This window comes from Lithobates pipiens, unplaced genomic scaffold (assembly GCF_037356315.1).
Source record: "Lithobates pipiens isolate NorthernLeopardFrog02 unplaced genomic scaffold, aLitPip1_a1.2 Scaffold_18, whole genome shotgun sequence".
In the NCBI taxonomy this organism is placed as follows: Eukaryota; Metazoa; Chordata; class Amphibia; order Anura; family Ranidae; genus Lithobates; species Lithobates pipiens.
In genome coordinates, this window is record NW_027507758.1 from 340,905,558 (window position 1) to 340,919,204 (window position 13,647).

General features: G+C 47.3%; 1 protein-coding gene across 1 annotated transcript in view; it reads right to left on the reverse strand.

Moving 5' to 3' along the window:
* The window catches only part of DDX43 (DEAD-box helicase 43), a 433,112-nt gene that overhangs the window by 308,315 nt on the left and 111,150 nt on the right, over positions 1-13,647 (reverse strand). The gene's annotated exons all lie outside the window — the stretch shown is intronic.

The following is a 13,647-nucleotide window of genomic DNA, read 5'->3' on the forward strand; positions in this document are numbered from 1 at the left end:
TTGACAATCAGTTCAAAAGGAGGACCTTCAGGTCCCTGGTCAGTCATTTACCAAGAACCGAAGGATGGAACTGTAAAAAACAACAACATAACCACAACAAGCAATATCGTTATTGTATTAAACGTATGAGAAAAAATAAAGTGTGGGATCGTGCTGTCCTGGAAGACCACTGGAAAAGGAGTTACCGGTGAGTACTAACTCCGGTTTTCCCCAGTTGTCTTCCAGGACAGCCCTTGAGAGGATCCCCAAGTACTCACCAGAGGGTGGGACCACGGCATGGAGGACTTTCCTCCCAAAAACCTGATCCTGACTGGACATTAGATCCAGTCGATAATGTTTTGTAAAGGTGGAAAAGCTTGACCACGTGGCTGCTTTACATATTTGTTCTGGGGTGGCACCAGCCTTTTCTGCCCAGGAAGCAGCCAATGCCCTTGTGGAATGGGCCCTAATACCCCCAGGAGGGTCTTTGTTCATTGCTCTATAACCCTCTGCTACAGCTAACCTGATCCACCTAGCTATGGTGGCTTTTGAGGCCTTCTGTCCTTTGCGTTGACCTGAAAACAGGACGAAGAGGGAATTTGAGATTCTAAATGGACTTGTTACCTTAAGGTATTCTAAAATGCAACGTCTTACATCCAACAAATGAAAGGTTTCTGCTTTCTTATTTGATGCATTCTGACAGAAAGGAGGAAGGACAATATCCTGCGACCTATGGAATTTAGATGCCACTTTTGGCAAGAACCCAGGGTCTGTCTTTAGAATAAATCTGTCTTCCAAAATCCGTTGGAATGGTTCTTATAGAAAAAGCTTGCATCTCACTAACCCTACAGGCTGAAGTGATTGCTACCAACAGGACCGTCTTGAATGTGATCAGTCTTAGAGAGGACTCTGATATAGGTTCTAAGGGACATCCTAAGAACGCTTTCAGTACGACAGCTAGATCCCAAGAAGGAGTTTTGTTGACTGACTGGTTTACGTCTAAAGTTTGCCTTACAAAACCTAGAAATGAAAGGATCTTCCTGCAAACGTCTAAGTACACACTTAGGGCAGCTATCTGAACCTTGATAGTACTAGGGGTTAACCCCTTGTCTACCCCCTCTTGTAAAAACTGAAGGATATTAGCTGTGTCCATGCCTTTCCTCCCACAGCCGTCCAACCATTGAATTTTCTCCAGACTTTCTTATATATAGCCCTGGTGGTTGGCTTTCTACTCTAACAGGGTCTGAATCACCCTGTCAGACCCTTACTTCTCAAGATTTCCTTCTCAGTAACCACGCTGTGAGGTTCAGCAAGGTTACTCGAGGGTGAAAGAGGTCCCTGCAACAGGAGATCTCGTCTGCAGGGAAGTCTCAGTGGAGGCTGGTCCGACAGCTGCAGCAGCGTTGTAAACCATGGCCTTTTGGGCAAAAATGGTGCCACAAGGATTAAGCAAGTTTCCTCCACAAGTAACTTTGCTAGAACCCTTGGGATAAGGTGGAGTGGCGGAAACGCATATGCCAGGCTGAAAGTCCATGGAGTTTGTAAAGCATCTACTGCCAAAGGGGCAATCCCCTGGGCATAGAGAGCAAAAATTTTGAACTTTTGCATTCGACCTATTTGCAAAAAGATCCACTACTGGCCTTCCCCAGTGAGTTACTATCAGATTGAAAACTTCTGAATGTAGCGACCATTCTTGATTCGAAACTTGTTGTCGACTCAAGAAGTCGACAGTGCTGTTCAGCTCCCCCTCCAAATGAATCTCAGAAATGGATTTTAGATTGGACTCTGCCCACCGAAAAATGTGCCTGGCCATTGACATTAAACGAGGACTTCTGGTACCTCCTTGTTTGTTTAGATATGCTACAGCCGTCATACTGTCTGAGCGGACCTGTAGATGACCCTGTAACATGGTCTGGAAAGCCAGTATAGCTCTGAGGATTGCTGCTAGCTCCTTCCAATTGGAGGAGAAGTCTCTCTTCCTGAGTCCACCGACCCTGGGCCCAGTCTGAGTTGAGATGAGCTCCCCAACTGCTTGCATCTGTGGTCAGAGTGGAGGTGATGGGCTAGACCCAGAGAACCCCCCTGTTTAGGTTCCCTGCGTCCTTCCACCACCAGAGGGACTGCTTTAATCTTCTGGGGATTGATACCTCTTCCCCCAATTCCTTGCCCTTTAAGTGTTCCAGCAAGAACCTCTGGAGGTCTCTTTGATGGAACCTGGCCCATTGCACAGCTGGAATGGCTGCTGTCATGAGGCCTAGCACCGACATGATCTCTCTTATGCCGCGTACACACGACCAGACTTTGAGGGATTTAGTCTGACAGACTTTCGAAGGAGTTCCAACGGAGTTCTGGCAGAATTCTGACGGACTTTCCGAATGAGCAGACTTGGCCACACACAATCACACCAAACTCGACGGATTTGAACGTGATGACGTAAGACTCGACTCGAATAAGGAAGTTCATAGCCAGTAGCCAATAGCTGCACTAGCGTCGGTTTTAGTCCGTCGGAAAAGCACACACACGAGCGAATTTCTCGGTAGGAACTGGGTCCGGCAGAGTTCTGGCCAAAAAATTTGAAGCATGTTTCATTTCTAAAGTCTGAAACTTTTGCGAATCAAAAGTCCGTTGCAGCCCACACACGATCGAATAGTCTGCCGGAATCATTCCATCAGACTTTGGATGTTGAAAAGTCCGGTCGTGTGTACGGGGCTTTACTGTGCACTTGGAAGAGGTTTGGAGAAAAGATTCTGTGCCATAGGTTCAAAATCTTTTCCTCCGGTAGTACGATCGTCTGATCCACTGAGCTGACTTTGTAGCCTAGGAACAGTCTTGGATTTTTCCCGATTGATAATCCATCCTAGCTGACCTAGACTGAGCTGTGTTAACGCTAAGCCCTTGTACACACTGTCGGAGATTCCATTGGAATGTGTCCAATTGGAGCGGTTTGTCGAATATTCCAACTGTGTGTGGTATGCATCGGACTGTTTCCGTCAGACCAAATTTTCCAACTTGCTGGAAATATTTTCCGACAAACTGCTCCGATCGGACATACTCCGATCATGTGTAGCCTACTCAGACGGACAAGGTGCCACGCATGCTCACATTCAAATTTCGACACGGAAGCGCTCGTTCAGGTAAAACTACTGCTCGTAATCGATATAGCACATTCGTCACGCTGCAAAGTTAAAAAAATCTTTCATGAAGCGCATTCTCTTGTTCTTTACAATGTTGCAAGAAGGAACTTCTTTTGATGCTCATAGTCACACGCACTTCTCCCGAACGCATTTCATGACTCTTTAACCATTTCGGCAATACAATTTTGGATTTCGTCACATCTACACAATTTTAGATTTTGTTTATTCTTTTTTGGATGCATTTTTTTTTGTTTTTTCCTAAACATCTTTGTCAGTTTGGTCATTTCTGCATTTTTTAGCGTGTTTTTTGTGTGTTAACTTACCACAACAACATTATTGTATTTTTGATATTTTCTTTTTTAATCTACAGGAGGTTGTTTAGTGTTGGTGCCCCTTGTATTCATGTCACTTCGTTTTTTTGAAATGTACCTGCCTGCTCACAAATAAACTGGCCTTTTGGAAGTAAAACACATACGCAAGTATTTCTTCAAACAAAAATACCTTTATTTCGGTGTCAGTAACAGATAAAGAGGGAGGCAGTGATGTAGAAACTGGGGAGATTAGCGAAGCCTTTGGCCCCCAGGGCACACATCAACTATTTAAACGCAAAACTTGGTGGCCTGAGGAGTACATATCGGAGGGAGAGAAGTCTGGTCCTGAAGTCCATGAAACTCAGAACAGCAGCAGATGACATCTATGTTCCCAGGCTGTGGTACTACAACAGGCTGCATGTTCTGTCAGACCAGACTGAACCCAGGTCATCACTCTCTGGTCTTCCTTCCACACTTCCTTCCAGGCTGTGGTGCTGGAGGTGTGGCAGAAGCAGAGGCATGGGCCAAACCACACAATTGTGTTTCTTGTGTCATTTGGCCCAACAGACCCTTGTTGAGGGTGTGTATAATAACCTCCTCATACGAGAGCTGTTGGCCCTGCTCCATTTTATCAAGCTTGCATGCAACCAAGGCGGCACAGGCCTCTTGGTAGGTGGGTTTTGCTTGGAGGGCTGCAGAAGCCTCACCAATCAGCCTCAGGGCCGACTCCTCAACATCCCCCCCCCCTTTCTCGCCCTTTTGCGTGGTAGGCGGAGGGGAGGGACCTGGCATTCAGCAAGGCTCCTTTGCCCGCCCACCGCCTGGCTGCCGCTTACACCCACAGTAAGGTGTAAATTTGCACAATCATGCCATTTTCCTGCCATGGTGCTGAAAATGAGCACGATTGTGGTAATGCACTACATACATTAGTTACAAAAACAAGGTGTGTGTGTAGCAGACACACAACATAATAAGCTTATCTGAAGAGACTGTCCCCTCATCTTGCTCAGAACTTGGGTTTGCACTGTTGAAAAAGGCACAACTTGAAAAAACAAATATACCTAGGAGACACCTAAAATCAAGCCAAGCAGTAAATGAAGGAGTTTCAAAGAAAAATTTATTTTCAAAATGCCTCTCAGACATTGTGTGGCATATCAATGGCCCCCCTACCCACAAAGTAGTCCATGTATTGGGTTCTAACCTCACGGGTGCTTTGGGGGGGCAAGCCAGGATGAGCAGGTTCAAGGCCCGTGAGGTTATCATTTTCCAGCAAGTCTGCTTCTTGTTGGCCAACTGAGACCGCATAGTTCGCAGAAACTTTAAGAAAATTGTGCAGAACACAGCACGCCAGCACTATGTGATTGAGTTTGTATTCCGCCATGTGAATAGGCGTAAGAAAAAGGCAGAACCGGCTGGCCAGTATACCAAAAGTGTTCTCCACCACTCTTCGGGCTCTGGTCAGGCGGAAATTAAAAATCCTCTGGTCTGGGGTGAGGGTCCTCATAGCGAAAGGCCGCATCAGATGGTTTAGCCAGGGCAAGCGCCTCACCCGTGACGAAGACGAACGGGAGTCCTTCCTGATTCTCCTCTGGGGATGGCAAGCCCAGACTGCCACTCTGGAGACGCCAATAGAACTCCGTCCGTGCGAAGACTCCACCATCCGACCATTTTGCCCCACATCCACATACAAAAACTCATATGTCGCAGACACCACCGCCAACATCATGATACTATTAAACCCCTTGTGGATAAAATAGTACGACCCCGAGTTGGGTGGTGGGACGATGCGGACGTGCTTCCCATCTATTGCTCCGCCACAATTGGGAAAGTCCCAACGACTGGCAAAGTGGGAGGCCACAGTCTGCCATTCCTGTGGCGTTGAAGGACACTGGAGTAAAACAAGAACCAAAATTAGTAATTTGAAAAATCAACATTGCAACCAGATTAGACACCAACATTTTTGGCCAAGATTAGTATAACATTTTGGGAACTGAGTATTTAAAGCCTAAAGTATAAGGTCCCCTTATGAGAGTCATCACCCCCCCACCCCCCACCCCCCCAATCTGATGGGCCCTTGCTAAAAAATGAGGGAGGACATTTTGGACAGGTAACCCTCTCCACTTTATTTAGGCATTCAGCTCTCAATCATGTGTGATACTTTGAGAAGCCCCTCCTTACTTACACTATTGGCAGCCCACCGGACAGGTAAGAAGTGTCATAATACCAAAAAATGGAAGCACATTTTTACATTCTGCTATTACATATCAAGATAATTAATAGGTGAAAAAACAAAATAAAAATAGCATTTGAAAGTATTGAGGCAGGCCCTTGCACTACATGCTTAGGTGAATTCATCCATAAATGTGATCATCAAAAAAGGTAGATTAAGGCTGGGTTCACACTGCTGCGGCTACGAGAACCGGATGTGATTCGCACCGCACTGCAGTGCAAATGACATCCGATCTCTGTGCGATGCGAGTTCAGCCATACAGATAGTATGGCTGAATTCACATCGCACCCGCCCCAAACTCGCACAGGACCCTTTTTTGGTCCGCAGCAGAATCGGATCGCATTGGGTGTTCACACCATGCGATCCGATTCCTGTCCGAGTTTGCAGATCGCACTGCGATATGCGAACTGATCTGGGGGTGTCATTAACATTTCACTGACACTCCCAGCAGTTCACATAGGGCAGTGTGAACTGCCGCCGGGAGGCATGCGATGCGGGAACCCACCGCAAATTTGTGGCGTTCCCGCATAGCTGCAGTGTGAACTCAGCCATAGTGTGTATTGGGTTTGGTAAAGTCAGAGAGAGGATTGCTATCAGCTGAGCTAGCAGTTGGGGGGGGAGGGGGGTTCCTAATGAGTTTAGCACAACCCCAAAAATTTTAAAAAGTGACTCTGCATGAATTGAAGCACACACACACACACACACACACACACACACACACACATCACATTTGTAGACATTATAGGGGAAAGCAATACTATGGAGCTGACAAAAAACATTGGTAAGGGACTATAGTTTTATGGGCCAAGAAGAGCATGGTGGGGAAGTTAGTGAGGCAAATATGCCTGAGGGAATGAGGAAAGAAATGCAAGACATTAGCAATCATGAAATACATAGAATGTGATGTTAAAGGAGAAAAAAAAAACTTACCTTCATATAGTCCTTCTGCAGGAGCTGAATGATGGCAGAACAGGTCTCTGGAATAATGATCCTCAGAGCCTGGGGGGGGGGGGGGGGGAGATGCTTGTAGAGAACTTGAGGTCCTGAAGGCTTCTCCCTGTCGCCAAATAGCGCAACGCGGCGATGAGCCTCTGCTCCGGAGTGATTGCTTGCCGCATGCAGGTATCCTGCCTGCTGATATAAGGGGTCAGCAAAGCCAGCAGATGGTGAAAAACGGGGTCCGTCATCCGGAGAGAATTCCTGAAATCATCAGGATTATTCTCCTGGATCTCACGGAGCAAAGGCATGTGGGAGAACTGGTCACACTGGCGCAACCAATTCTTGGTCCACAAACGCCTCCCCTCCCTGTTCATGAACCGGGCTTGTGTCAAAGTAAGAACCCCAACACGAAGCCCCTGCACAGCACAAACTCGACGAGTACGTAGACGAAACATGGTTTCAAAGCGGTCGGCTGGTCAGAACGGACAACAGAAAGCACCGATAAACAGCAAGGCCTGAAAGAACGACCTGAATAGCAGAAGCAAGCAGACAATAAGAAATGCCTTTCAAAGCGTACTATACCAAGATATAGTCCACAATGAGAAACAAATACTTACTGACTGCATGCACTGATTATCAGATACGCACACACAAGCACAAACCGAAGAGCAGTAGCGATCTGAATCACTAATCTGAAAAGCGTGAATCGTCTCTCAAACTTCTACTAACACGAGATCAGCAGAAGGAGCCCAAAGGGTGCCGGACGTGGTGCTGAACTTCCCTTTTCTAGTCCCGCCATACACGGCTTACGTCACCACGTTCTTGGCAACCGCAAATTCAGACAACTTGGTCCGACCATGTGTATACACAACATCACTTCCGGACCGGGTCCGGAATGAATCAGTCGGAATAACTCAGACGGATTTGGTCGGCAGAATCTCCGATCGCTAAGTCCTGAGAGAGCTTTTTCTCCAAGTGGGCCGTCAGAAGTAAGTCGTCTAGATATGGAATGATCGAGACCGACTGAAGCCTTAATGGAACTAGTGCCTCCGAGAACTTTGGTAAAGATTCTCAGGGAGGCTGACAGTCCGAATGGAAGAGCTCTGCACTGAAAATGATACATTTTTGCATCTGAATAGCCACCCGAAGAAATTTCTGGCATTCCTTTCTTATAAGTATATGCAGATAGGCGTCCCTTAAATCCGGGGTAGCCATAAATACCTCCTTTTGGAGGAGATTATTGAATAGATCGACTCCATCCGAAACTTCTTGTACCAGATGGAGAGATTCAGAGGGCGGAGGTTCACAATCAGTTTGAACTTCCCGGATGGCTTTTTTACCACAAATATATGGGCGTAAAAACCGTCCCCCTGCTCCTGAATGGGGACTGGTGTCAATACCTCTTGATCCACCATTTCCCCCATCAACAAAGGTAAAGCCCTGGCCTTCTCTGAGTGGCTCTGGAGCTTTGTTACAAGAAATTTTGAGGGTGGGCAGCTGTGAAACTCTAGCGCATACCCTCTTTTTATTATGTTTAAAACAAACTTGTTTGAGGTTATCTTCTCCCATTGTGGAAGAAAGCTCGATAACCTTCCCCCCCACAGGGAGCCTGATGTCACTGGGGATTAGGGTCTGACTGGGGCGGCTAAAAAGTAAGCCCCCTTTTCCCTTCCTTTTTGACCTGTCCGGTGCTTTTTATGCTTGAATTCCTCCCCTTTTGCGGGTTCCTCAAAGGGACGAAAAAAATTTCTTGGAAAATTTTTTTCTTTTTAAATGGGAAAGGTCTTTTTATCTGCCGTCCTTTCCAAGGCGGTATATAATTCAGGCCCAAAAGACCAAATCTCCTGTAAAAGGGACACTACACAAGCGAGTATTGGACGCCGTGTCACCACCCCATGTTTTCATCCATACTGCTCTCCTAGCTGCCACTGAAAGTGCGGCCGTTTTAGCTGTAAATTTCACGGAATCAGTGGAGGCATCAGAGATAAAACCGGTGGCCTTAAAGAGCATAGGAAAGGTCTTTAATAGCTCAGCCCTAGGAGTGCCTGCTTTCAGATGCTCCTGTAGTTTTGATAGCCAGAACTCCAAATTTCTAGCCACACAGGATGTGGCTAGAGCTGGTTTTAACCCAGCCATGGAGGCATCCCAAGCCCTCTTTAGGACCACACCTGCCCTTCTATCCATTGGATCCTTTAAGTGACCCATGTCCTCGAAGGCTAAGTCAGATTGCTTTGAGACCTTGGAAAGAGGTGCGTCTAGTTTTGGATTGTTATTTCAGACCGCCTCTGGGCTCTCGTCAAAAGGGAATCTTCTTTTTAAGGAATTAGGAACGAAGACTTATCTGGTTCAGACCATTCCTTAAGGACCAGATCAGAAAGTACTTTAAGTATGGGAAAAAATTTCGCCTTCTTTTTCCCCAGAGCCTCATACATTAAATCATGCCTGGATAATTGAGTCTCTTTTTCATCAATTTCCAGCGTATCATAAATGGCGCTTAATAGCTCCTCTCTCTCCTCAAGAGAAAGCTTATACCTTGCGCCTTTGTTAGCTACAGCCTGATCCTCATCCTGGTCCAAATTAACATCAGAGGATTTAGGGCTAACCAACGCAGGGCTATGCTCCCTGACTATACGGGGCTCCCCGGAACTAGGTGTTGTAAGGCATGGTGAGGAGGAGATTGTGGTTGCCTTAGTGGTGGAAGCAGCTGTACCTACGTCCATAATTAAATCATGAAGGTATTTAAAAGTTGAAGCCATCTCTTCTTTAAAGGAGCCAAGGAACTTAGCCAAGGGGGAGTCTGCCTCTGTTTTGAGAATGCCTGCAATACACTGTTTGCATAAGGCTTTACCAGAGACTGAAGATGACCCATTTCCAGTTAGGACATTTTTTGCGGCCCGATTTGTCTTCCCTTGGGGCTTCCTTAGTCTGAAACAAGAAAGAGGGCATCCTTAGTGATTAAACTTAATACCTAGGGAACCCTGTGCTGTGCCACCACTGCAAACAATCTTCTGGCCTGTTAGGTGAACACCACCCTGGTGTACTACAAGTCCCAGCCTTAATACCACCACCAACCACCAGTGTAATGGCATGCCCAGCAGCCTACCTGGATTTGACTGGTGCCTGCCTCCACCGGAGCGTCCTGGGGATTAGCCTCCATGGTCCCCTTTGAGATCCGGATCCCGCCGCTAGTCCAGTGCAGCTGGACACTGGCGGGATCGTACAGGCACAGCGTGGGCTTCCCTCTTCCTCCCTGTGCCTTCAGAGACCCGGAACTGGAAGTCTCGGCACACAGGGATGACGCAGTTCCGCTGGAAATGACGTGACGGCGTCACCGGCCCCCACCGCTATCAGTGCAGAGGAGGACACAGAACTGCCACACTGCTCTCAGGGGGAACCAACGCCACCCTGACACTGGCCACCTCAGCACTGGAGAGAGGAAGGGAGCGGGGTCTGCTCCTACAATGCCAGACGGTACCCGAGCCCAAAAATCTTAGCATATGGACTAGCTGAGAACCTGCCGGACAGGACCCAGTCCCCCAGCGCAGGTTCGCACTCTTCAGGCAGCCCCTGAGAGATGTAATCCTCCTGGTTCCTGGCAACATGTTCCTCCGACGGAGGAAACACAAATGACTGACCAGGGACCTGAAGGTCTGCCTTTTGAACTGATTGGCAATGTGTTTCCTGTGTCGATGGGAGGGACTCCATCTCTCAAGGGCTGTCCCGGAAGACAACTGGGGAAATAATTTCATATAGGTACAGTGTTGCATGACTGCACAATTGTCAAAGTGCAACAGCACCGAAAGCTGAAAAATGGCCTGAACAGGAAGAGGGTGAAAGTACCCTGTATTGAAGTGGTTAGTTTTTCTTATGTGGTTTATAGATATGGCTACGGTAGGTTACTAGTATATTGCCATCTTTCTTATTACACAGAGCCTGAGGCATTGGCGATAGCGTTTTTTGTCAAACATACATTTAATCTACCTTGGTATACCTCCACACCAATGCCATTGCCCCCTCATCTGTGAAAGGTATTTGAGACATTTGGTGGGATATGCCGCCATTTTATTTTCTTTGTCCATTTTCTTTAGCCTTGGCTGGTTAATACAATTTATTCTAGTAATTTTTTTCCGTTGTGTTTATTTTCAGCCACGTTTTAGCATCATTACCAATACCCCATAGACAGTTGCCTTGCCCCTTATGTGCCCATGAGTAAGCTTCAGGGGGCAGAATGAAATGCGTGGTGGGGTGGGTCCAGGCTGAGACTGGCATTCACTATCCCACAGCAGATTAGATGCGTGGCTTCCGGGATGCTAATCACTCTCTACCCTTATGTTGCCTCCCACAGGCATAGTGGGGGGACCTGGTCGGAGCTAAACTCTGCACACGACCCGCTTCATATGTTTTAGTTTGTGTTGTATGATAAATAGGGGAGACTTACTGTTTGTATGTGTTTATGTGTGGCGTTTTTTTTCCCCCTCTTTTCCCTTTGCTGTACATAGTACCAATAATAATATCTGGTAAGACCTGTGCTTATTGTATACTAATGTTAGATTTTTTTTTTCAGATGGAATATATATTTCTTACTTTGTTACGCAAGCTGCTTAACCACTTGCCGACCGCCGCACGACGATGTACGTCGACAGAATGGCACGGGCAGGCATAAGGGCTTACATGTACGTCCTTGCCTGCCCGCGGGTCGGGGGCCCGATCGGGCCCCCGCCCGGTGCCTGCGGCAGTCGGTATTCGTTCGGGAGCGATCCCGGACGAGGGGACGGCCATTCATTCATGGCCACCCCCTCGCGATCGCTCCCGACGAATGAAAATGCTCCGTGACATCACTTCCTCTCCTGTAATGTAAACACAGGAGAGGAAGGGATGTATTCTCTCCTCCGTGTCGGTATTTTTCGTTCCAACACCGAGGAGAGAGGATCGGTGAGTTGCACCAACACGACACTACACAGTAGAACATGCCAGGCACACTCACACCCCCCCGATCACCCCCCCAATTACCCCTGCCCCCCAATCACAGTGACACCAATGTCATTTTTTTTTTTTTTTGCATTGGTGTCATTTGTGACTGTAATAACTGTTAGGGCAGTTAGGGTTAGCCCCCTTTAGTTCTAATGTACCCCCCTAACCCCCCCAATAAAGGTTTAACCCCGTGATCATCCCCCGTCGCCAGTGTCACTAAGGCTGGGTTCACATTGCAGCGGTTTATGAGAACGAATGTGATTCGCACCGCACTGCAGTGCTAATCACATCCGATCTCTGTGCGATTCGAGTTCAGCCATACAGATAGTATGGCTGAATTCGCATCGCACCCGCCGCAAACTCGCACGGGACCCTTTTTTTGGTCCGCAGCAGAATCGAATCGCATGGGTGTTCACACCATGCGATCCGAGTTTGCAGATCGCACTGCGATATGCGAACTGATCAGGGGGTGTCATTAACATTTCACTGACACTCCCAGCAGTTCGCATAGGGCAGTGTGAACTGCCGCTGGGAGGCATGTGATGCGGGAACCCGCCGCGGATTCGTGGCGTTCCCGCATCGCTCCAGTGTGAACCCAGCCTAATAAGCGATCGTTTTTCTGATCGCAGTATTAGTGTCACAGGTGACGCTAGTTAGGCAGGTAGGTATTTAGGTTCGCCGCAGCTTTTTATAGCGCCAGGGACCCCCATATACTACCGCATAAAGCCCCCTGATTGCCCCCTAGTTAACCCTTTCACCAGTGATCACCATATAACTGTTACAGGTGACGCTGGTTGGTTAGTTATTTTTTTATAGTTTCAGGGCACCCGCCATTTATTACCTAGTCTCACTAGTGTACCCCTAAATTTAGGGGTGTCTACTTTCCAAAATGGGGTCATTTGGGGGGGGGGGGGGGGGGTTTGTGCCATCTTGGCATTTTATGGCCTTCAAAACTGTAACGCCCTTAGAAAGCCTGAAGGCGGTGCTTGGTTTTCGGGGCCCCGTACACGGCTAGGCTCCCAAAAAGTCCCACATATGTGGTATCCCCGTACTCAGGAGAAGCAGCAGAATTTATTTTGGGGTGTCATTTCACATATGCCCATGGCATGCGTGAGCAATATATCATTTAGTGACAACTTTGTGAAAAAAAAAAAAAAAAAAAGTTTGTAATTTTCCCGCAACTTGTGGCAAAATATAAAATATTCCATGGACTCAACATGCCTCTCAGCAAATAGCTTGGGGTGTCTACTTTCTAAAATGGGGTCATTTGTGGGGGTTTTGTGCCATCTTGGCATTTTATGGCCTTCAAAACTTTAATAGGTAGTGAGGAGTGAAGTCAAATATTTACGCCCTTAGAAAACCTGAAGGCGGTTCTTGGTTTTCGGGGCCCCGTACGCGGCTAGGCTCCCAAAAAGTCCCACATATGTGGTATCCCCGTACTCAGGAGAAGCAGCAGAATTTATTTTGGGGTGTCATTTCACATATGCCCATAGCATGTGTGAGCAATATATCATTTAGTGACAACTTTGTGTAAAAAAAAAAAAAAAAAAATTTTTTTTTGTCATTCAATCGCTTGAGGCAAAAAAATAAAATATTCAATGGGCTCAACATGCCACTTATCAATTTCCTTAGGGGGTCTACTTTCCAAAATGGGGTCATTTGGGGGGGTTTTGTACTGCCCTGCCATTTTAGCACCTTGTTGGAATCAGACAGGAATTTATTATTATACATTTACACAGCTGTTGGTACAGCCGAACCCAGCCATATGGTTGCCAGGCAGTTTCACACGTTTAAAAAACAAGGAATGTGACACAACTTGAATAGCAGAATGAGTTTCTATTCAGCCCACCTGGAATGTACGGAACTTCAAAGAGGATATGGCGCCGGCTTGTCTGCAAGAACAGAGGGACAGTTGGTGGGGCGTCCGAGATCAGGCCACGAGATAGCAATCCAGTCGGAGCAGTTGCAATTATGGGCAAACACTGCCCCCAGAGGCCAAGTATGGCAGGACTGGTAGCCTGGGGGAGGAGACGCCCCAGAGACGCTGATTGGTCTATGGGAAAGAGTAGGATGGGCTATGGGG